The sequence below is a fragment of the Chiroxiphia lanceolata genome, chromosome 2 (genome assembly GCF_009829145.1).
Source record: "Chiroxiphia lanceolata isolate bChiLan1 chromosome 2, bChiLan1.pri, whole genome shotgun sequence".
NCBI lineage: Eukaryota > Metazoa > Chordata > Aves > Passeriformes > Pipridae > Chiroxiphia > Chiroxiphia lanceolata.
The window spans coordinates 4,241,148-4,250,091 of NC_045638.1; positions in this window are offsets into that span (position 1 = coordinate 4,241,148).

Below are 8,944 nucleotides of genomic sequence, written 5' to 3' on the forward strand. Positions count from 1 at the left end.
AGTAAATCTGCTTTCTCTTCAAAGAGGCAAAGCCCAAGACAGTACTGCATGTGGGGAACTCTTCACCAGGGTCAGTTGTTTCATGTTCTGGTGTCATATTGAGAAAACCCACATGTGAAAACTTCATTTAACAAAAGATCAGTAATAAACTGTTGGTGGGTCTATAAATGACTCACAAACCAGGTCTGCCTTTATTAATATTACCTTTTCACAGTGATGCTGTTACTGTGCAGAGTTTTTCGAAGGAATACAGAGGGTTTTTGATCACACAAAAGTAATTTCTCAATGGACAAATTTTCTCCACATTTCTTCATGGACAAATTGCTTTTTGCCTTCTGGTTGGGCTCCATCTGCCCTCACTATCCTTGTAACTAAGAGGGCTGTGAGCAGACAAGAGGTCAGGTGGCTTCAGAAGCGAATTATTCAGCAGACAGGCATCTCAAACTGATCAGCAAATAGCCTCAAGTGTTAAAAAACAGGAATATACACACACAAACCACAGTGGGAAACAATGCTGTGGGTCAACATCAGATGAATGCTCTCTTTGACTGGCCAAAAAATCACTGTCCAAATGCCAGTGAGAACGATGCCTGGCTTAGAATGGCTGTTAACTGACCACTCCATCATGGTTTATTGTGCCTGAACATGCCCAGGCAGGAAAGCACCTACTGGCATGGCTGTACCCTCTGTCACCCTGTGATGGATGGGAGAGACCTTTTGCCTCTTGTTTGGTTCCAGTGGTGTAACTGATACTGTAATTTCAGCCACACAGAAATGTTGGAGCACCTGAACCCCACCACAGGGCTATTTACTGACAAGGGAAAGGGCTCTGAATAGCCAGTAAACCCACTTGAGTACCACGGTACCAAAGCCCCAGAAGTCAGAACTGGTAGCCCTCAGCCACGTATTTTATGTCTCTCTATCTCAGTGACTCCACTTGCGGAGCTGAAGGAGAAAAAACATTTCCTTCTTTGCAAAGAAGTGGAACTCTCCTGACAGAAGGGCCACGGGGATCCGGGACACGGCACAGTCTGACACACACTGAAGAGAGGGATGAGGGAAGGAATCCTGCTGAGATCAGGTGATTGCTCAGGCAGGCAGGGCTTGTCAATGAGTGCATCAAGAATGTGCTTGATTTTCAGTGTCGTATGAACCCAAGAAAAGGTTTCTCTGGGGAATTTACAGCCTTTGTTTCCAAGATGAAAGCCGTGATCAATAATTCCAGAATTTCGTAAAACAACGTGAAACTTACTGCGCAAAATGCTGCAGTTTCATGAAGTTCACCCCAGGACAAGGAAACTGCTCCTCAAAAAGTACCAACACAGACTTTGTCACCTTTCCCTCAAAGTACGGGGTGGATTTCTTTGGTTCTGCCTTGTCTGAGGTGAAAACAAAGCAAAAGCAGATCTCTGCATGATACAAACTTGTAACACACATAGAAAGAGAACTAACAGGCACAGGTATAAATTACAGATCTGAAAGTCTTGGCCTGTGACATATGCACAAAAACTGGTCAATAAGTAATTACATTAAAGAAGTGTGTTTAGTTAACTAGTGCAGTTTCTTGGCTGCAAGACGCTGATGCTTTTTTTATGTTATTTGTTTTACTGGCCTCCTCAGTGAAGAATTGATGGAAGGTCCTTTTCCCTGACCTAATCAGGCAAAACTAGGTCTTCATATCTGCTGCTTTTGGAAGGCTCAGGTTTCTAGGTGTCCAGTTAAGACTCACAGTAGGAACATTGTTTTAAAGCATCATCCAAGAATGAAATTTGCCTCAGCAAAAACATCCATGGGGAGGGACAGCTGTTTGTTTTTTCTGTTGTCTGATTGGAGCAAACCAGATTATTAACCCTCATGGAATTCCTGATTTACCAACACTGGCACTGCACTGTGCAGTCACTGCTCCAGGTAGAAAATAATACCTGAAAAATGTATTGGTTAATAAATCAACAACATATTTTAATATTAATTGTCGCTTTGAAACTGATTCTCACCAAATATCACAGTTAGTGGCTGCTTTGCTAACATGTTAATGGGTCATTAACTAAAACCAGTCATTAACTGCTGCTGTTACAGTTTCCATAAGGATTTATTAAGGCAATTTCATGTATTATTAAAAACAAAGTTCGTGGCTCTAATGTTCTGAAACTTTGTCTCCCTCAGGCTTCCACTGATATTGCTTCAAAAGTAGAAACATCTGCCAAACAAGTAATTGTGTCATTCAGTTCAGTTCAGTTCTTTACAGCAATATTTCTTGCTCTTAAAATTCCTTTTTCCAGTGTTCTTCTCAAGGAGAAAGTGACTGTGCATAAAATAAATGTGAATGCAAATATAAAAGTATATATAGCTTTGTAAATATAAAAGTATATATAGCTTTGTTAGTTTTTGTAGCTGCTAAATCAAAAGGAGGTGGACCTGGTCTATCAAAAAAAAGAAGAAGCTTAGAGAGTTGGGTCTGTCAACATGATTAAAACCACTAAGAGCAAATTCTTCCATACACATATTACTAAACCATGAAACTCGTTGCCCACAGAAGTCATCAGGGCCAAGACCATATCAAGGTTCTCCACAGAGTTCAAACTTCATATGGATCTCAGGAACTCTACTCCCATAATTAACAATAGTCTTAAACTCTGGAACATGAGGCTTAGAACTGCCTTAATTACTTCCCATGGTAATTAATTCCACAGTCTAAATAAAATCTGTAATTATCAGCAGTCAGAGTGATGTTCTTAGGTCAAAAGTTTTATATTTGAACTTACATGGTCTTCCAATGGACCATGGATGAAATTAAGGTCACTCCAGTCTGAGAAGGCTTAAGCTCCTTTACACCTCTCTTTTCTGGACTTTGTATCTCTCTCTCTCTCTTTTTTTTTTTCCAGCGGAGAAATATCTGAAAACAAGACTTTCACACTTACAGCTCATCACTTTCCTAGTGTTCTACCAAGAATTTAAAATACTGACAGTTTCCATGTGGTGAGATGAAGGGAAAAAAAAACATTTTCCCTCCAGCCTGTAAAATCAGACTCACATTCACAATGTGCTGCCCTACTCCACGTCCTTGAGCACAATTGCTTTGGATTAACCTGGACCCTGAGAAAACCAGGCGAAGTTTCAGGACAGAAGGGGAAAGGACAAGAGCCTTTGTCTCACCTCAGTGCAAGAGCTGAGCTTTTGTGGCTACAGTTCACTTTTCTCAGAATTTCACTAATTGCTCTGTGTTGGACAGTGTATGAGTACAGGCTGTTGGCCTCAAGAAGTGTTGAACATTCGGATTCTTTTAATAACATCAGCCTAAAAATCATATTGTCACAAAAAATTGGCAGATTTAATTCACAGTTTATGTCAACCCAGACAAATCAAGCCATCAAACCACATAAATTCACATTGCTGCAAAAAAAATAAAACTGATTTACAGGCTGCTAAAGGTTTGTAACGTGGTAGTAAACGGTTCAAATTATATCCCATATTGTTATCTGTGGATAAGCTGATATTAGTTATGAATGCTGAGTTTTCTCCAAATGGCCTGGGTTTATTTCATCTGTGCAAGGCAATGCTGCAGAGATTCATCTACGAGTACTGCAGTGATAATGTCTTAATTTATATCTCTTGGGGAAAAAACAGAGAAACACCAGGCTTCTGAATGATATCTGATGATAAAACTTCATGACTTCACTTTTTTTTTTTAAGAAATCATCTTTGAAATGTTCTTCTATACTAAGAAAAAACTTCAGTGCTATCCTTAAAACACCTGTTCCCACTGAGATTCCTGTGGCTTTATGGAAAGCCTGGTTTTGTGCCTGATTAATTATAACATCTATAGCAAGATCTGCACTGCTTTTATTTTTATTAGCAACTGCTAGTTAACTGAATAACTGCTTGCTCTCAGAATGTGCTGTACCTTTGGAAACCAAGAATTCATCTACAAGGAAGTGAAAGTAGGATGTATATAACTGCTAAACTTACATGCACCTGCTTTTACATAAGCCAATGTGTTTCTGGTGATAAAAATCACAGTCTTTCAGCTCCAAATGAATCCTTTAAATTGGGAAGATTCATGTTTCATCGTTAGAAATACCTCCTGTCCTGACAAGATACATAGATTTCTTTCTCAACAGAGTTGTCTCAAAACAACTGAGCTTAAGGCCACTTTTTGAAAAGAAGAAATTTGCCATCCAATGTACTGTGGGAATAAAAAAAACCTACCTCTGAATGCATTTGACTGTGTGAAAGAAGGTGGCACGAAAGATGCAGGAAAAGATGCCAAGATTCACACCATAAAAAAGTCTGAAAGGTGAACATTTCAGCACCAGGTCACAGAAACCCACTTTGTGCACATCCATTCATAACCTTCTAGTACAGCAAAAAATAAAGGAAAAAAAAACCAAACAAACAAAATAATGAAGAAAAAACAAACAAACAAAAATCCCCACCAAAACCAAAATCCCCAACCTTTCCATTTTCTAGTAAGAAGCCTGAATATGAAGCTATTTTCTAATTTTCGTGCTTCCAAGTGCTTTCTTTTCCATGGAAGGAAAAATATCCTGCAAGATTCATGAAAACCATTCTCTGCTCCATCTGTTCTCAGGTCCCTGCTCTGTCACAATACCTTGATGATGTCACGATGTCATTTATTGATTAGGAAAGGGATAATCTGTAACTTTTGCTGAATTCTTTTCTAAGCATTCACTTGCCTTCCCAAAACACCCTGTTGGCTTTGTTTCTCGTGCCTACCAACCCTTCTCTGTCTGAAGCACATTGTTTGCTCTCTACAACTGAGAATATATACATACATATATAATTTTTTTATTTAGTTTCCTGTAATGACCCTAATACCACATGTACCTGCTTCTTAGTTAGGGCTCAAATGACACAATAAATGACTGAAAGCCTCCAGGAGCTCACCTATACATTAGTGGCTTTGAATTATTCTAGTAATGATGAAAAAAAAAAATGGGAATGAGTGATTAATAGGAAAACAGCTCTTATACATTACTGCTCAGTAACTATCTCTCGAAGTAACTTTAATAACAGGAGCAAAAAAGTTGGAGGGTTAAGAAAAGTCACAAGGCTAATTCATAGCATACCAAATTGTCATTCAGAGATTCACTACTAGTTGATAAAATAAGAACAGTAAATCAAATGTATCCATGTGCCTAATACATATTTAAGAAGTTCATTTAACAAAATCACTGCCCCTCCTCAAACAATGGGGTTGTTAGCAGGGGTATTATGCTTTTATTCAGTATCCAGACTATATTTACATGTTAAAAACTCGATTATAATCAGTAGTCCAATATCAATCAATCATCCTTTCCCTAATTTATTTACAACCTAAGGCCTGTCTATGTGGTCACACACAGAGAGTTGTGTGTTAATTCTACCCATTCTCTGATCCGGCCAGGCAGGAGTCAGGTCCAGCCCATAAATCCCCATTAATGAGGCACTGAGAGATAGGTCTTATCACTATGGGCTAATTACAGCACTAACAAGGCAAGCCTTGAGTCTGGCTGAAGTCAGGCCTGTCTATCAGAGCAGAGGTATGAGGAACACTGTTGATGCCACGAGGACTCGTCAAACCCGTTGCTGGAATTGGTTCCTTGCATAAAAATGACGTGATAATAAACATGGAAATGTCACAGGAAACATTCCCTTGTGACAAAGTTCAGAGGAGGTTTGGGCTGTAGGGCAAACAGAGCCTGGGCTGAATTAGGAAACCAGTGCCAGCAGATTGGTGGAGGTGGTCCTTCCCCTCTGCTCAGGACTCGTTGAGACACACCTGGAGTCCAGTTCTGGGCTGTCTGCTGTGAGAAACATGGACATCCTGGGGAGAGCCCAGCAAGGGGCCACAAAGACAGTTGTGAGTATGAAGAAAGGTTGAGAAAGCTGGGACTATTTAGGTTGGAGAAGAGAAGATTCAAGGGGAGCTCTTACCAAAGTATAAAAACAGCTGACAGGAGGTGTAGAGGAGATGCTGTGACCTCAGTGCTGCCTAAAGGGCAAGAGGAAATGGGCACAGGCTGAAATAGATGAAATTTCACTTAAACATAACAATTATATTTTTTTGCTGTAAGGGTGGTCAAATACTAGGAACAACATTCCCAGAAAAGCTGTTATGTGCTCCATCCTTGAAGACACCAGAAACCTGACTGGACATGGTCCCAAGGACTCACAGAATCACAGGATATTCTGAGTTGGAAGGGACCCACAAGGATCATAAAGTTCAACTCTTAGTCCTGCCCAGGACCTATCCCAAGAGTCTGCTGTAGCTGACCCTGCTTTGAATAGAGGGACCAGAATCAACAATCTCAAGAGCTCCTTTGTAACCTCAATTATTCTTTGATTCTGCAATTCTGTAATTTCTTCAAAATAAAATAAAAAAATTAAAAACATGAAAGTAATTTATTGAAAGAAACCTAGTCACTGGAGAAAAATAGTCAGCACAGAAGAAAATTCATTCTGTGCTGAGCCAGAAATGGGGTTGGTAACGTTAGCTGCACCTTTTTTCTCCAGTGCAAACAAAGCTCAGGCATCCAAAATTAGAAGCGATGAATTCCAACCTTCTTCACCAAATCATAATCAGCACCCACATTGCTCCACAGGGGGTGAAACACATCAATTAAAGACATGCTGTGTGGCTCAGCAAGGCCATGTATCCAGAGCTAGTTACTGGAGGACCACCAGGATCTGATTTTCATTCCACATGTTACCATGACAGAGGAGTGGCACTGCATTCTGTGTGCAAAAAGACTTGCTGATATTTCAGTGTGAGGTATGAAATGCTCAGTGGCAGCAAAACTTGGTGCCAGATCTGCAGCTCAGCCCTGTGCCTGGGGACTCAAGGTTCTGAAAAGAGGGAGACAGATCCTTGGAGAGATCTCACCTTGCAAGGATCTTCACACCAAAATCCTGACTTGGCTGGTGGGGGAAAACAGAGGATCACGTTATCCACCAGCAGGATGAATCACAAGGAGCAGAATCTGTGGCAGTTAGAACAGAGCTATACAGCTACTCATGCTTGCATAATCCTATTAAACATTTTCATTCATTTCTGCTTGTTAAAGTAATGTGATGACTTCGTCTAGTTTCAAACATGGCAATGAAAGGAAGCTTTACTTTCCTCAGCCTGCTGTGCTGCTTTACCGCCAAAGGCAACAGCTTTTTAATCCAAAGTAAGAGTTACAAGATGAAATGCACTTACCAGCACGGGGGGGTGGGGGGGGGGGTGGAGAAAAAAAAGAAAGACATGAAAAAGGGAAATGGGCCCTTCTCACCTGCCCGTGTAGAACCATGTGAGCTAAATTAAAAACATACATTGTCAGCTGGAAGCTCATTTGCGTGGAGAGCCGTTGGCAGGGTTTTGACAGTGCGTGGCTAGAGCAGGGCTGCAGAGAAGGGTTTCCTTCCCCTTCCCTTTGCCTGATCAGCAGCACAGAACTGAGAGCTGAGGAGCAATTTTGCTGCAAGGCTCCGGCAGTTTTTGTGAAGGTAAAGTCACAGGATTCAAAGCACGGTGTGTAAAGGAGAGTCAGCTTTGGAGTCCATTTATAACACAGGGCAGGACAGAACTAGACGTGGAATAGAAGCCTGTGGCTCTCCCTCAGGGACCTGCTGCACAAAGAAGGAGATGCCGATTTTGAAGCCCAAAGATTGAAATGTAGCAATCATGAAAGTGCAGGCACCTTCTCCTCCAGTCCCCTCAATCCTCTGTCGTTTCAATGCACAGAAAAGAGCAGCAGCAGTTTGCTCCCCGCCGCTGCCAGCTCCCAAATGCTGCGCTGGGAGTATTAAAGAATTAGAAGTGAATTGACAGGGATCAATACACCTCAGTTCAGTACCACCAGAATTAAAGAGATTTTTCCCCAGTAACTTCAATGGAAGCAGCACTACTGCCTGAATAACAGCAGTGCTTAGGACTTATTCCTTCACCATCAACTATGAACAATATGTTAAAAGACTTGAGTCATAATTACGGTTTTTAATTCACCTGATTAGCTCAGTCTCACTGGTGGCACAACGATTTCAGCCTTTCTCTCCTCACCACCGTGGCAGCACCTTCATCTGCCTGTTGTCTGAGTCCCTTGAGCAAGCAGAACTTGCAGAACTGTTTTTAGGCAGTAAAAAGGCAGCTTGGTTGTTCTCTCACAAGGAACCTGTAGTTATTACTACTTAGTCAAACAGGAAATCTTCCTCTTTCTGGAATTAAACTGTGGAAATGAGAAAGGGCTGTTTCTCACTTTGTAGAGACCACTTTTTCTGATGCCTTCTGTGGCCTTCAGGAGTGGGGAGTTTTGCAGGATCTGGCAGTGATTATCCCTATATCCTGCATGTGCTTCCAGCATCCTGTCATACCTGCATTTCCTACAGCTTCTGTTTGTTACTGATGTCTGGCCATGCTCTGCATAGGTTACTTATCCTCTCCCTCATAACTATTCTTCATTCCACTTAATTTTTTCTTTATTAATTTTTTCTCCTTTTTTTTTTCAATTTATTGTCCCAGACTAAAGGAATCAGAATGCACATTAGATACTTATTTTCCTGGAATTATTTTTAGACATAAACTGAAAGAAGATTAACTCAATTTTTCTGTATTTCAGTTAATTACTCTACCCTTACATGTCTGTTTAGACTGTCAATTTGAACTGTGCCTTGCTGTCTATTTGTAAGTCATTATGAGGCCAATGCAGCAAACAGAGCAAACTCATAGTTGGAGGGTATGTTTAGTAAATAATGCTCAGGTTGACTGAGGATCATTTAAAGAGGTGATTTTTTCCTAGTGAATTTTTTTTCTTTTTTTTCTTTCCCTAAAATTGCCAGCCTTTGTCTCAAAAGCTATACTGAACTTGTCTCTGGGATGTAGTCCTAGATCTTGTAGTTCTCCTCAGCTAAATTTTAAGACTTAGGGGAACATTTGACTGGAAGCCAGGATTTGTTTGTGTAAGGA